This window comes from Corvus brachyrhynchos, unplaced genomic scaffold (assembly GCF_000691975.1).
Source record: "Corvus brachyrhynchos isolate BGI_N302 unplaced genomic scaffold, ASM69197v1 scaffold97, whole genome shotgun sequence".
NCBI lineage: Eukaryota > Metazoa > Chordata > Aves > Passeriformes > Corvidae > Corvus > Corvus brachyrhynchos.
In genome coordinates this window covers 5,286,242-5,299,896 of record NW_008239758.1, presented here as the reverse complement: position 1 = coordinate 5,299,896, position 13,655 = coordinate 5,286,242, and the positions used below count along the sequence as shown (strand labels likewise).

Below are 13,655 nucleotides of genomic sequence, written 5' to 3'. Positions count from 1 at the left end.
TGCCCCCCGGGAGTGGCTGCTGGAGAGGGGGAGGGCGGGGAGAGATGCTGCCGCATTCCCGCTACTCGGCGAGGTGGAGCGTGGGTACCCTGCCCCATCCTCTCTCCGCAGCGGGCATCGCTTGCTGAGGGACAGGGGAGCACGGCAGGGCCGAGGTGCCCGTGCCCAGCGATGTGCGGGGGCGGTGAGAGGTGGGAGCCCCCCGCACCTCACAGGCAGGTTTTCCACCTTCCCTTGCACGGGGTAATGGCGTCAGATGCCACGTAGGCCCGCAAAGCTAAATCTGCCTGTGCACCCTTCCAGGGCCAGCAAAGCACCGCCATAACCACAGTAAGGAAAAAGGATCTCAGCCTGAATTTGGCTATACCAGGAGAAAGAAAAGTTCTGAGGAGCTGTTATTATATATTCTAATGAGAAGTCATTGGAGAAATTAAAAAGGGCAGAGAAAGACGAAGACGCCAGCACTAATTCCGCAGGAAGCCTCCCAGGGAAAAGGCTGTGTGAGTGTGAACGCTGAAAAGCATGAAGGCCTGGAATTAGACTATCATTTAGAAAGCGTTACTAATCCGAAGTTACAGCAGTAATTCCATGATTTGCTGGGTCCCACACGCAGCGCCAGAATTAAAGATACGGATTTTCTAGAAATGTAACTCAACTGTGGCACCGAGTCTCGGCAAGATCCGAATGAATCATTCATTCCAAAGGCAGCGAAAGACATGTCATTAAGAACCAACCTCCTTCTCTCCAGCCCATCTGGAATATGTATACTCGATGCAATCCCAGAAATTGTGGAAGAGATCGGAGGTGGGGAGGAAGGAATGTAGTCCTTTCCCTCCTTTATTATGTTGGCTATTTTTAAGAAATAATTTTCCAATTATTTTCACAATATTGTGAATGGCGCTCAGTTCTTCTCCTATTTATTTTTTTTCCTCCTTTCGTGCGCTAGCATCGAGTCAGGTGCAAACGGTTTCAGTGGAGATGCTTTAAAACTAGACTGAACAAAGCAGGAGGGAACTGAGCAAGGTGGTTGATGAATGCATTTATTCCGGAGTAATGATTTGATGGGGGATGGAGGAAAGAAACATTCAAATTCCTAATGAATGTAATTCAGGAGGAATCATTCAACCAGCATGTTAGAGAAAATCTGTTTGGTGGGAGTGTTCTGCACTGGCAGAACCCAGGAGGTATTTCTGTCCCTGGCTTTTGTAATTGCAAAAGGTGAAAATATAAAAAGAGGATCTGAGGAAAAAACATACACACACATATAATAAATGTCTTTGTGTGTGTGTATATAAATACACATATATATAATTTTATGAAATAAAATGGAAGTGTGGAAATCCGTGTCTACATGAGAACTCTTACAAAGGATCGATGCAAGCTTTTTCACCTTGCTGTTCAATCAGCTGGTCAGAAACCACTCTTGTTTTTTACTATTTTTTTTCTTCACAAAATCACCTCTCCTGAGCTGATTTTTCAGGTATTTTTTCAGGCCATGTCCTTGGTGCAGTTACCCCAGAGCAGTTCCCCCGAAGGGGACTGAGCGATTTGGCCTTTAATGTCCAGGAGAGAGAAACCGCGGTTGAAATTTTTCTGGTGCTTTAATTCTTCATTTTTGCCCCCATTGTTGGCATGAACCTATGGGTGTCTCAAGGAAGTGTGAAGGCAGAACCTCCTCAATTGACAAGGGAGGTGGCAGTGAGTGATGGGGGACAGTGGTATGAGAATCCCCAGCTCATGCATGCGTGGGTGGGGGGCAAGGCGGCGGATGAAGCCCCCCTGCAAATCCCTGCTTGTGACATACCCGCTGCATTTAGAGAGTCCTTGGCAGCCCACCGACAGGTCTCTGCATTCTGTCTTTTTCTTTTTTTTAAGTACCATAGTGGAAGGAAGGTCCCCAAGGGTCTGTCCTTGGGCCAGGGATGGATTTTGGCTAGACACAGTTCCCTTTGTGGCTTTGCCTTTTGCCCTGTTAGGGTAGCTATTGGCTGTGGATGGATCTTTCCCCCTGTGTAGGCAAAACCCAGAAGGGAAGGCGTCTTTTTCGGCTGTGCTGAGATGAGCGCCCATGTCCCAGCATTCCTGGTTCTTTCTCTTCTCAGTGAGACTCTCCTGATGGAGCAGTAGGATACAGCATAGGCCAAACGTGGGTGAGGTTCCTGGAGCTGGGCTGTGATGTCTTTGTTCTTCAGGCAGAGCTGGGGACGGGCAGAGGGAAACAGAAACAGAAGAATCGGCATGTGCCATTGGGGGATAAATGGAAAATATCGTTTGCGGGTTTCACCCCAGGGAAATGATGCTCTGGGACCTCGCGTACTCCAGCTCATGATTTCCCATCTTTTCCTAAAACTTGTCCACCATGTGGTGGGTTTGGCTTGGGGCATGAGATGAAGGGGGTTTATACCAGATACCTGGGGAAGCCAAACTCACCCGGGCTTGGGGTCAGGTGGAGAAGGGGCTGTTCAGGCCCTGCTGTTTGGAGGAGCTGCCTTGGAAGCCAGGCCGTGTGAGCATGCACTCTTGGTTATGGATGAAATCCCATCAATAGGCATTTTTGTGGAATTGCCTGGCAATGGCGAGTTCCACTCTTGAGGCTGGGCTTGGCCATTTCTTTTGTCTCTCTTGGCTTCCCACCCGCTCCCCGCACCCTTGATGCAAACGGATGGTGCCTCCCTTTACCTGCTGCTCTGCCCTGGCTTTGTCTGTGCTGCCAGAGAAAGGGCAGAGCCCAGGAGCTTGGAGGGTCCATCCAAGCTGTGGCCATGGATGGGTGCTGCTCGTCCAGCAGGGAGGGATCACAGCTGCCTGCTGAAAACACTCTGGTGTCTGCGTGGAGGGAAGGTGCTGATTTGGCATCTGCAGGTGCAAGCACCGAGGCACCTGGCACGTGGCAGTGCACACACGCTGTTCGTGGTGTGGGTACCGTGTGTCACCCCAACACTGCTGCTGCCACATCGCAGCCCCTCAGTTGCCCGGAGTGTCTGGATGTCCCCAGGGGCCACCAGCATAAGATGGACGTGTGGCTGCCCACGCTGGCTTCCCCGACACGTGCTACAGGGAGTCACCCTGTCCAGGTTGGGGATTTTGGTGTTTTGTGCCCACAAGCCTGGTCACCTTGGGAAGGTATTTGCCAGGACCCAAACTGGAAAAACATCATCTCGGGCTTCTCACCATCTCTCTGTCCTTCTGGGTGCATGTGTTTGTGACCAGAGCTTGCATATGAGGCTGGGCCATCACACTGCCCACAGCTGGGCTCCCAGTGCCTGCAAAGAGTCGGGACAAGGTTCTGGCTTTCGTGTTTTCTAATATTTATTCAGGGGCTCAGGTTTGGTTAGGAGCGTTTGCCTCGAAAGCTAAGGAGTGGGGGTAAAAAAAGGAAAATGGGGGGAGCAAAAGAACACAATCTCCGGCAGTTAGCTGTCTCTTGGAAACTCAGCTTGCTGTTCCTATAGAGGCTTTCTCTTTTCCTTCACCCTGGTCTGGCCTTAAGTACCACTTTAAGCGGGCTTTGCTCATTCACGTCCAGGCTCCTTAGAGCAATTGAGCCCGCGGGGGTTTGAAAAGAAGGGACAGTCCTTCAATGGCAGGACCTTGGGCCAGGCTAATTGGTTTTGGTTCAAGGGGATACTGGATTTGTGAAAAGCCCAAAGACATCTTTCCCACGCCAAATCCCAGCTCTTCAGAGGGGGAAGTGAGGGGTGCTAGGTGGAGAAGGGAGCTGAAAGAAAGATGGCTTAGTTGAGGAACCTTCCTAAGGACCTGGGCGCCCAGCAGCCTCAGCAGGGATGGATGTAGTGGAGGGCAGCGCCCAGGGTGGCACAGCAGCAGGGGCACAGTGTCCTTCCTCCTCAGGGCAGGTGGACAGCGGTGGCTGGCTCCCGGTGGCACGCTGGCAGCCATGGCCTGGTTTCATTAAAACCAGGCTTTTTCAGTGCATGCCAGATTCCCATGGAGATGCCACAAATGAAGGAAGGATGGGACTTGGGTTCAGAAACCAAATTGCGTCTGTCTGCTCACCTGTGCAGCCATGAGGGGAATTTGTTGAGGTCTTTTGTATCTCATTTTGATTTAGGAATTTATTTATTTTTAAACACTGACACTCTCTGGCACCATTCCAGCAGTCCCACGACCTTTACTCTCCCCAAACCATAAAAATCACTTAATTATTGGGCTGAAAATCAAGACTTGGAAACAAAGCCAGCTTATGGGACCATCAGTTCTTGATATATTTCCTGAGAGGACATATTTCTGGGCACCTTCAGAGCAGAGCACGCAGCTTGTTGGATATGAGATATCAAGGCATTATTTATTGAGGAAGTCTTCACACTCCCTCATCTGTTATAATTAACTGATGACATTTTTTCTTAGGTTCAAAATATGGTGAAAAAGTATAATTAGCACGAAGCTGAGGCACTGCATTAAAATGTCTCCTATAGTTAATGTAGGGTAGTCGTGCTATTTATTATAGGAGGAGCTGGCGCTGACCCCTGTGTTGCCTAACACTTTTTATTGTAAAGATTCTTGAAGTTTTTTTTCTTTTTGAGAACCTCTGACACTCCCATTGTTTGCTGTGGGCCCTTGAAATTCGTCCGGGGGAAGCTCTTCGACTCGAGAAATGCCTATTCTTTGTCCCTTAAATTCCTTTCAGGTTTAGCTGAATTATGAATCATTCAGAATCGCGATTTCCCTTCTCTTACCTCTTGGAGGGAAAAAAAAAAATCAAAATTTATTGTTTCCCTGGAATAATAATAACAGATCAGGAGCAGGGTGAAACCACAGACTCCCACCACTTTATTGCAGAGCTCTGGACCAGCCAGGGAAGGTGGGAGGGTGTTCACAGCCAACTCCATCACCCCTTTCCACCTTTAGGTCATATCCTTCCAGCACAGCCCCTTCTCCTGGGAGAAAATTCCTCCAGGTTCTGGTGCCAGGAGGAAAAAGTGTAGGGGATGTGGGTGTGTTGGCCTGGGCACTGCCAGCCCCAGCAGTCCCCTTCTCTGCCAGCCCCAGGAGAGCAGCCTTCTGCCGCTGCCAGATAACATTAGTCCTGTATTTCATAGTGGCAGAAATCTGTGCCGAGGCTTGGGGCTTGAAAATCTCTCTGCCCATGCAGGATGAAGCAGGGATGGGTGCGGGGTGGAGGAAGGGGAATTTGTTACACTTGCCTACAATTGTTTTTCTTTTTGCTTATATAAACAATCTATTATTTATTAGCTATAAATAATGCATTTTTCTGTATGTTTAGAATGCACGTGATTTCTGTATATTAAAAATGTACATGGTTGAAGGCACCAAAGCAAGCACTGGCAAGTCGGGGGGTACTTGATTTCATTTTGACCAAGAGACGTTAATTCAGCCTTTCCTTGCCCGTGCCCTTATGAGGCTGACGACACGGTCACAGCCTATTTTTAGCTCACTCCCTCTTTTCCTGTCCAGAGTGGCTGCACAGCGAGCTGGAATTAAGGTTGCATGGACAGCCATAAATTGGACACTTCCTAACTTTGAAGTGCTTGACCACGCAATCTAAGCAAGGGCTCTTCAGGGCACTATTTCTGCATGTGGCATTAACTGCATTGGCTGGGGACGTCAAACACAGGGGTAGAGAAGCTGTAGAGCAGAAAAGACCCATCAGACTATTGAAAGTGTTTGTTTGAATAGATGAGGGAGTCAACAGAGCCTACACTTGATCTGAGCTAAATGGCCAAGAAGATGTCTCCAAGCTGAGAGGGCGGAAGCCTTTGTTCCTTCAGTCCCTGCCTTGATGTTTTCTTTGCCTTTGGTTTTCCCTCATTCCCTCCTAAGGAGGTTTGGGCTCCTGCTCTTGAGGAACCTTTGGCTTGTGTAGTGAATTCATGTGCTGGTGGAAGCGAGGGTGTCCCTAGGAATGTGCACACACACGCACGCTCCCGTCATCGCACCAGCAGACGTGTGCTACCAGCTCGCAGGTACTTGCTGATTGGCGTCCTTGCCTTGCCTTGCCTTGCACACTCCCTCTTTCCTGTGTCACTGTCAGGAGCCATTCCACATGTTGGAGGGAAAGGAGAGGCCTTTGTGTTTTACATTGGAAGGATAATCTCTCTTTTAGCTGCTGGAAGAATTACTCCAAAGGTGATTATATGCAAAGCACATTTATCTTTGCTTGAAATAGCACTTTTTTGTTTTCTTTTTTTCCTTTGTTTACTGGTGGGTATCTCCATTCTGGCTCTCAATAAGATGCTTGGCTGTCTGTTTTTGAGTGGAGTGGACACCTTGAGCAAATCAGCCTGGGAAGTAAGCAGCCCTTTGTTTTACTTTCCCAGATATAATGCAGTCACAGCCCCTTGCACATACCTTGTGCCGATACCAGAGCACTCTCCCCCAGCTGGCAGTGTATTTGCCCTGGGTTAAAATTATTTGACCTAGCAGTTTTGTGTTTCCAGAATTCCTGGAACCTGATACCTGCCGGGGTCCGTTTCTGGATCGGCACAGGTATCTAAGTGTCCTATGTTTGGGTTTCCATTGTTTGGGTTTGGCTTGTGTTTCATGAGCATCTCTCATAACTTTCCTCCTCTCTCCTGCCTCTCAGTTCAGCAAAGGGCCTGTCTATCTGAATGCAGGCAATAAACATCTGTTCTCACCCTCACTTCTGTTAATGAGATAGAGACAGGTAAGCATCACACATACCAACTTCCCTGCTCTCAGCAACATCAAGGAAATGGTGACAAGCTATTAATGGAAAGTGATGGTCTGGGTGCTAATTAGTGCTTCCTTTTCAACTTTTACCTGCATGTCTGCCGAGATGCCCATCCCAGCCTTTCCTCCCTCCCTGCATCCCTTTGTTTCCAGCGCATTCTGTGTTCACAGTGCACCTCCCATGTCAAAGAGTCTTCTCTCTTTATTTTTTCCCTAGCGATCACTTTCTGCATCCCTTCATTCCCGTTTTTTTTCCCTTTTCCCTGGCACCCTCATTCTCCTGTAGTTGTTCCAGGCAAAGAATCAGCATGATATTATAGTAGGATCTGAAAGCTTGGGGATGGGATATGTGAAGTTGGTCAGGAATTGCTCATCTTCATCACTGAGTAGTAATATTTGCTTGTGGCACTAGTGCACGGGGTCAAATTACCCTGGGGACGTGAGGTCAGAGATCTATCCCTTCTTCCCACAGGTAATGCTGTAGGGAGCCTCCCAGCCGCTCACAGGTCTTGATCATGGAGCAATTAGTATTTAAAGCAGATCTTCTGGTAATGCCCAGAGACCAAGTAGGACAGGCCTCCATGGTGTGAGCCTGCAGGAGATGACAGGTCCTGCCCCAGAGAGTTTGTGATCTAAACTCTAAATGGTTTTGCTGTCCACCAGCCCCTGTTAATGGCTGGTTTTTGAGATCCACCCCAATTTATGCTGCAGCAGCAACATGATTCCTGGTCTCAGCTTGGTGCCCGGTCTCTCCCGTTTCTCTTTCTTCTGGTCCCTGGGCTCTGCCCCTTCCCCGAGGACACTAATCAGTCCCTCCTCACCTTTTTTGCACGGGCTGTGGGTTTCTTGCTGCCAGGCTGGTGTCCCAAGGAGCTGCCTAATCTGCCCCTGTCATTCCCAGTCACAGGGTCCACACGCACCATAGCTTTATGGGGAATGCTTGCAGGGCAGTGGGAAGAGGCAGCCATGGTTTGCACATCAGCTAATTAATTTTCATGACTGAACGATGCTGCCTGGTCTCTTGTTTATACTCCTCGCCTCTCCCCTTCTCCCCCTCCTCGCTGACACACACGCAAGACGACACATCTCGTAGGAACGTCAGCATCCTTCCACAGCCTTGAGACGCGAGCGGTTATTCTGTTGGCTTGTCAAACGCGGGTTTCCCTGCTTCATGGTACACAGGGGCCCCCTGTTTCACATTTGCTGATTCTTATTAGACCCAGCGCGCCAGGGCCCTGTCTCTCCCCGCAAAGCAACGCGCCGCATCCCATCCATAAATCCAACCCTGGAACAAAGCCTCTTCTACCCTGCCCCATATTTCTACCCAGCCTGCCCGCTTTCCCCTCTGTCTCTCGCTCCCCCTCTCCCGTGCTGAAGGTTTCCTAGTGCCAGGGAGATATGATAATTCTTGTGAAGAGAGCATGAAATGCCTCTGCTCTTTGTGTCTGTTTAATTCAATGAGAATCCCAGCCCCAGATGTCATGAATGGTGGGCTTTGTGCTGGCCCTTCCTAAGCCCTAACCGCCAGCCCAGCTCTCTGTCTTTCTTGTTTCCCACCACTGGATACTGATTAACAAACTAAATTATTTTTCCTCCCTAATGATGTTTTCCCACTTTGCCCACCAGGCTGGAAGAAGCCACGGGGAGGAAAGAGTTTGTGCAAAGGATGAGATAGCCAGGGAAAAAATTAAAGAGACAGTGTTGCTCTCTGGGCTCTGGCAATGCAGGTCCACTCGGCTTTATTTCCTTATTAGAGAACGGGGTTGTGTCTGGCTGTATTTTACGTGGCTGGGTGTATTTCAGCCGAGGGACGGGCTTGAAAGCATCCGCACAACGTATGCTCTGGAGCATGCCAAGGTCTGTAACTCACTTGCCATTGTGAGTGCAAGTTTGCACGGCCCCAAATTTAAGGTCCCTTTTCCAAACGTGAGTGACATGCAGTAATTACTTGACATCTGTCCATGGGAACCTCTTTCTAATTGAGACAAATTCTCTTTTCCTTAATCAGATTTGACTGAGAGTTCGTGGAGTGGGATGCCTTGGGAAGGGCTGGGACGTCTCCACCTGAGCAAGGAGAGGTGAGTCCCTGGAAGTCTTGCTGAAGAATCGAGTCCAACTCATGCATGGGAGACCAGCTCTTTTACCTGATCCCTCCCTCCCTCCCACAGCCAAATTCCCAGCCAGGCTTTTGAAACAGGGCCAGTTGTTAGCTGCTGCTAGAGAAGACCAGCAGCGATAATCCAGGGAGTCTGGATGGAGCCAGAGGCAGGTGGCCAAGGCAGGATTGTGCAGAGCCACCTGCTTCTTGGAGTCCGGTAGTGCCTCCTTGCTGGGCACCAGCGAAGCTGTGTCCAGCAAACACCCTCCTGGAGCAGGAAAAGAGGATGGGTGTCAACCTTGTGAGTAGAAAAGATGGCAGGGAGGGAGAGAACCTTTTAACAACAATCTGGGGTCTGAGTTCTGCCATTGAGAGTCATCGAGAGGGGGCTGGTTTGGCATTTTGATTTGAAAAAATCCCAAACAAACAAAAAACCAGAGGCGCCCCAGTGCTGGTGGTCAGGACTCCTCTCATCTGGGACACGGGCGGGGGCAGGTCTTATGGACTGGGCATGACAGAGAGCTGGGTGTGCTCAGGAAGGTTCTACAGTGGTGCAGTTCTCAGCCCTGTATTTATCAGACAATACAATAAGTACTTATCTCTCACATTTGAGAGCTCCAGTCAGAGAGGACCAGAGCCTTGCCTTTCCCTGTGCAGACCTGGGGGGCTTGTGTAGGCTCAGCTTGTGGAGCGGCTGCTCCTGTCAGAGCCGTGCCAATGCTGCGGTACCCAGTCATGGTTCCCCTTTTCCTCAGCTTCGACTCAAAGGGGGAATAAACAGGGAAAAGGGAGTTGCTTGCCTGCACCCATCAAGCCCCTGCAAGCACACCCACTGCTTCCAGCAAAGCACTGCCTCGCGTATGGCCTTTGCTTCTCACTGCAGTCACATCTGACCCTTATTACTTCTGCAAGGTAGAACAAGGCAGGAAAAATGGCTGTGCAGTGAGTTTCTTCATGCGCCAGGATTTATTAAGAACAATAGGGGAAATCAATCCATCTATGTAGAATACATCGCAGGCTGCAATGGGATAAAGCATTTATTCCGCTCTTGAAGGGTAGAGCTATAACTCATGGGAGGCAAAACCCTTAGTGCTGTGGAGTCCCTTCCCTTCATGTGTGCAAAGAAATGCTTTAGCCCATGGCAACCTACCAGCTATTGAATTTGTGTGGAGAATCTGCCGTCCTTCCCCTTTGCCGGCCCCTTTTTGGAAGGCGAGTCACTCATTAAAACACACCTCTGGAAAAATGAAGGGGCTGTCGGTTCGAAGGCATCTCTGCATCTCAGTTTTACTTGAAACAGAAAGGGAATAGAAATGTCTCAGTGATTTAAAAGCAACCCCCCACCAATTTTGAATGGACAGATTGTGCTTTAACCAACGCAGGATTTGCTGCAACTTTCTGCTGATGCCCAAGGACCAGGCACTGCAATTACAGCGGAGAGGGATGGTTGGGGTGTTGTGACAAGGCGAGATGCTGTGCAGGGAGATGTGTGTTGTGCAGCTGAACACCTCCAGTGCTGACTGGAGAGATGTGTGTGTGTATATATAAGTACTCCCTGTGCCCAGCTCTCTACTCGTGGTAGAAGGCATGCAGTGCAAAGACTGGAGCAGTAGTTAGCAGGGGCAAAAGGTGACCAGGATTTGTTATAATCTTTCTGGGTGTGAGAGTGTGAAGCTGGGAGGGGTGGGATGGGTGGCATTAATAGCGAAATGGTATTTTCACTAAGCCTATTTTCACTGGGTCTAATCTATGTTGTGGGAAGAGGATCTCTTCCATAGGGCAGACCCAGCGAGGCTGGTGAGCTGTTTGGAGGGGTCTGGGCCGCCAAGGAGTGCGGGCAGTGGGAAGCAAGGCAATTGAGTGGATACGTCAGACGGCCCTCCTCAGCAGAGATGACTTGGTAGGTAGCGTGCTGTTGGGCAGATGGGGTTAATTCTTACACCCAAATCAAAAGGCAACCGAGGGGGGAATGTTTTATTAATGAAAGCAGCCCTTTGTGAGTATTCCTCCTGAGGCACGTTCCCTCCACCCGCTGCCTTCCCCCCTGGCTGCTGTCTGGCCCCATCTCTTGCACAGTACCTGCTCAGCTGCCACTCACCCACTGATAGGTTTCATCAAGAAATGTCTCCATATGTGTCTGAGTCCTGAAACTGGGTATGTGGGATGGGAGGAGGAGGAGGAGGGATGAGTCCTTGGCCATGGTGGAGACAGGGCTTTGCCACAGGCAGGCAGAGCTCGGGCTGTCACAGGTTGCACGTCAGCCCGTTGATTGCTGCAGTGGTGCTGCAGGAGTCACCTCTTACTGGTACCGAAGAGCAAGAGAAACAGAGTGTTAGGTAAAATGCAGGTTGAAAGTGGGTACTTCAGTGGGCAGGGGATGAAGGGAACAGCTGGAGATTGGGTTGGGGAGGTTGGGAGTTCCTTGCCTACCATCCAGTCTCCTTCACAGGTTGCACGTCAGCCCGTTGATTGCTGCAGTGGTGCTGCAGGAGTCACCTCTTACTGGTACCGAAGAGCAAGAGAAACAGAGTGTTAGGTAAAATGCAGGTTGAAAGTGGGTACTTCAGTGGGCAGGGGATGAAGGGAACAGCTGGAGATTGGGTTGGGGAGGTTGGGAGTTCCTTGCCTACCATCCAGTCTCCTTCCCATCCTGCCTCCTCTCTGCCTGCTAGCCATGGGCTCAAGAGAGGAGCAGTGGATTTCTGTGCACCAGAAAGCAGCCTCTCCTGGTCTTTCTTACCCTGCTGTGTCCCTGTGCCCATGTCCTCGGGGGCCCTGGACAGCTTGTTCTGTTAAAGGACAGGGCTGTGGGAGTGGCAAGGGCTGTGTGTGGAGATTATTTCTGTTGCTTTGTTAAGAATAAAACAAAAGCTGGTTTATGACAATTGATTCAGGAGAAAGAGGAAGTGGAGCACAATTCCCAGAGCACCTTTTAGCAAGGCTCTGCATGCGCACGCGTGTGTCGTACGCGTGTCAGAACTGAGCACCCACGGAAGGCCGGGTCGGGAAACCTCACATGGAAGCGGGGAAAAGACCCCAGTGCATGGCTGCTTCCCTGAGGGAACCCCCGCAGGGCTAATGTTTGATCTGAGGCTCCGTTGTACTCCTCTGAAACCTTGGGATGTCAGGAGCTCGAAGGGAGACTAGGATGGAAGAGGATGCTATTTGCATTTTCCTATGAATGCATCTATTTGTATAAATTTGGTGTCTCTGTGCATGCGCACACTCCCCTACGCATGCATTTGTTTGAAGAGCAACACGCTGTCCCCATAGTGTTCTCCGCTCAGGGCCAGAACTGGTTACTCTGAAATTCAGACTCTTCCTGGAGGAGCTGCAACTCCCCTCCCTGCTTCAAATCTAGCAATGGCTATGGACATAGGAGTCCCGAGATGGTTCACCATGCAATAGCAGAGTTTCATTGTGGGGGATGAAGGCTCCCCCTTTCAAATTTGCACAGACATCAAAAGAGTCTGGAAGGTTCAAACAGATCACAACGTAATCAAAATGCCAAGCCACCGTCTGCTTCTGCCTTTGGGTTGACAAGCAGGATTAGCACCCAAGGGAAGCAGGGTGTAATAGTGTTTCACGGGCACTGTGAACAGCCCAGGAGTGTGTGGAGTACAGAAAGGTTAGCCGAAGGGCAGGTCTAGCTACAGACGTACGGTTTGGGGGGCGGATTTTAAAGCAAGGAGCTGTGCGTGTACAACCTCCGTGGATATTTACTTTAGCAGAAGGCAGGACTCTCCTGTATACCAGTGATGTCACGCTGGAAGCAGTTTAAGCTAAACTGGAGAAAGCCAGTTTAAGAGTGGAGATGTGCACCAGCGTGGCGAGGAGCAGCAGCAGTTGACCTATAGCGCTGTCATTATAATGGTGTGGTTTTCCATGTAGACAACCCTGGAGCGGAGCAGCTAGCCTGCCATCCCTTATGTTTCACTGTCTTGCTGAGATGTATAACATGGCCCTGCCCGCATGCGGTTGCAATCACCCTCTGGTTCTCCACAGAGTACTGGAGCAGATGCCGAATTTTCAGTGTGCGTTGTGTGCCTATTGCACCGTGTGAAATAGTCCCATCATGGCTAAAGACACATGAATTGCTTCCCAAATACTGCTTTAGTGTCAGGAATTGCTGGTCTTGTCCTGAGGGCAGCCCGAGATCAAAGATGAGGGCTCCTTGGTTGATATTTGGTGTTGCTCATTTGGAGAACTGAGTAACACTGATATGTCCACTGTAAAGCTCCCATGGAGTGAGAAATGTGTCTGTAGCTTTGTCTGTGTCGTCTGTGTAACCATGCGTTTTATAACTGACCTTGTTTTAAATTTGTGTTAAATTAAGGTTTAGGAAGCTCACTTCTTCTTTACGGATATCTCTGCAGTTTTGGTTTGGAATTTATTTTGTTTTGGCCAGGAGAAAGGAATAATTTGCCCGTAACTCACTGATGGATGGACAGGTGACATCTTGCCTTGTAGCTCTCAGAATGCTCTATCTGTCCAGGCTGAGTCTTCCAGGGCCAGTCCAGTGCCTGGCAGCCTTCAGAACTCACTGGGACACACTGAGGCAGGCGGCTGCCCATGTGGGGATAAGCCCACTCATGTCCGAGGGGAACGCCGTGGCAAGGGCACAGCCGCCTCAGTGGGCACAAGCAGGGCCCAGGCAATGTGTGCTGCCTGGTAAAGGAGAAGCGTACCAAGATTGTTCCAGCCAGGAGGGCTGGGGAAAGAGCTGTGGGAGTGCTGCGTGCCCAGCGCCTTGGCACCGCGAGCAGGGCCCGGGCTAAGATGGCCGCTTGCCAGCGCACTCTGGCCCACCACAGCAACTCCTTTTCTCCTGGGGCCCCCTTTTCCCCCTGCCACTGCTCCTGGGTGCCCACTGCCTCGGGGCTGG

At 50.2% G+C, this 13,655-nt stretch overlaps 1 long non-coding RNA gene across 1 annotated transcript in view; it reads left to right on the top strand.

Annotated features, from left to right (window-relative positions):
- The window catches only part of LOC103621301, a 35,850-nt gene that overhangs the window by 969 nt on the left and 21,226 nt on the right, over nucleotides 1–13,655 (top strand). The window contains exon 2 of the long non-coding RNA XR_552366.2: nucleotides 8,681–8,750. This is a non-coding gene — a long non-coding RNA (uncharacterized LOC103621301). The remainder of the gene's footprint in view (nucleotides 1–8,680; nucleotides 8,751–13,655) is intronic.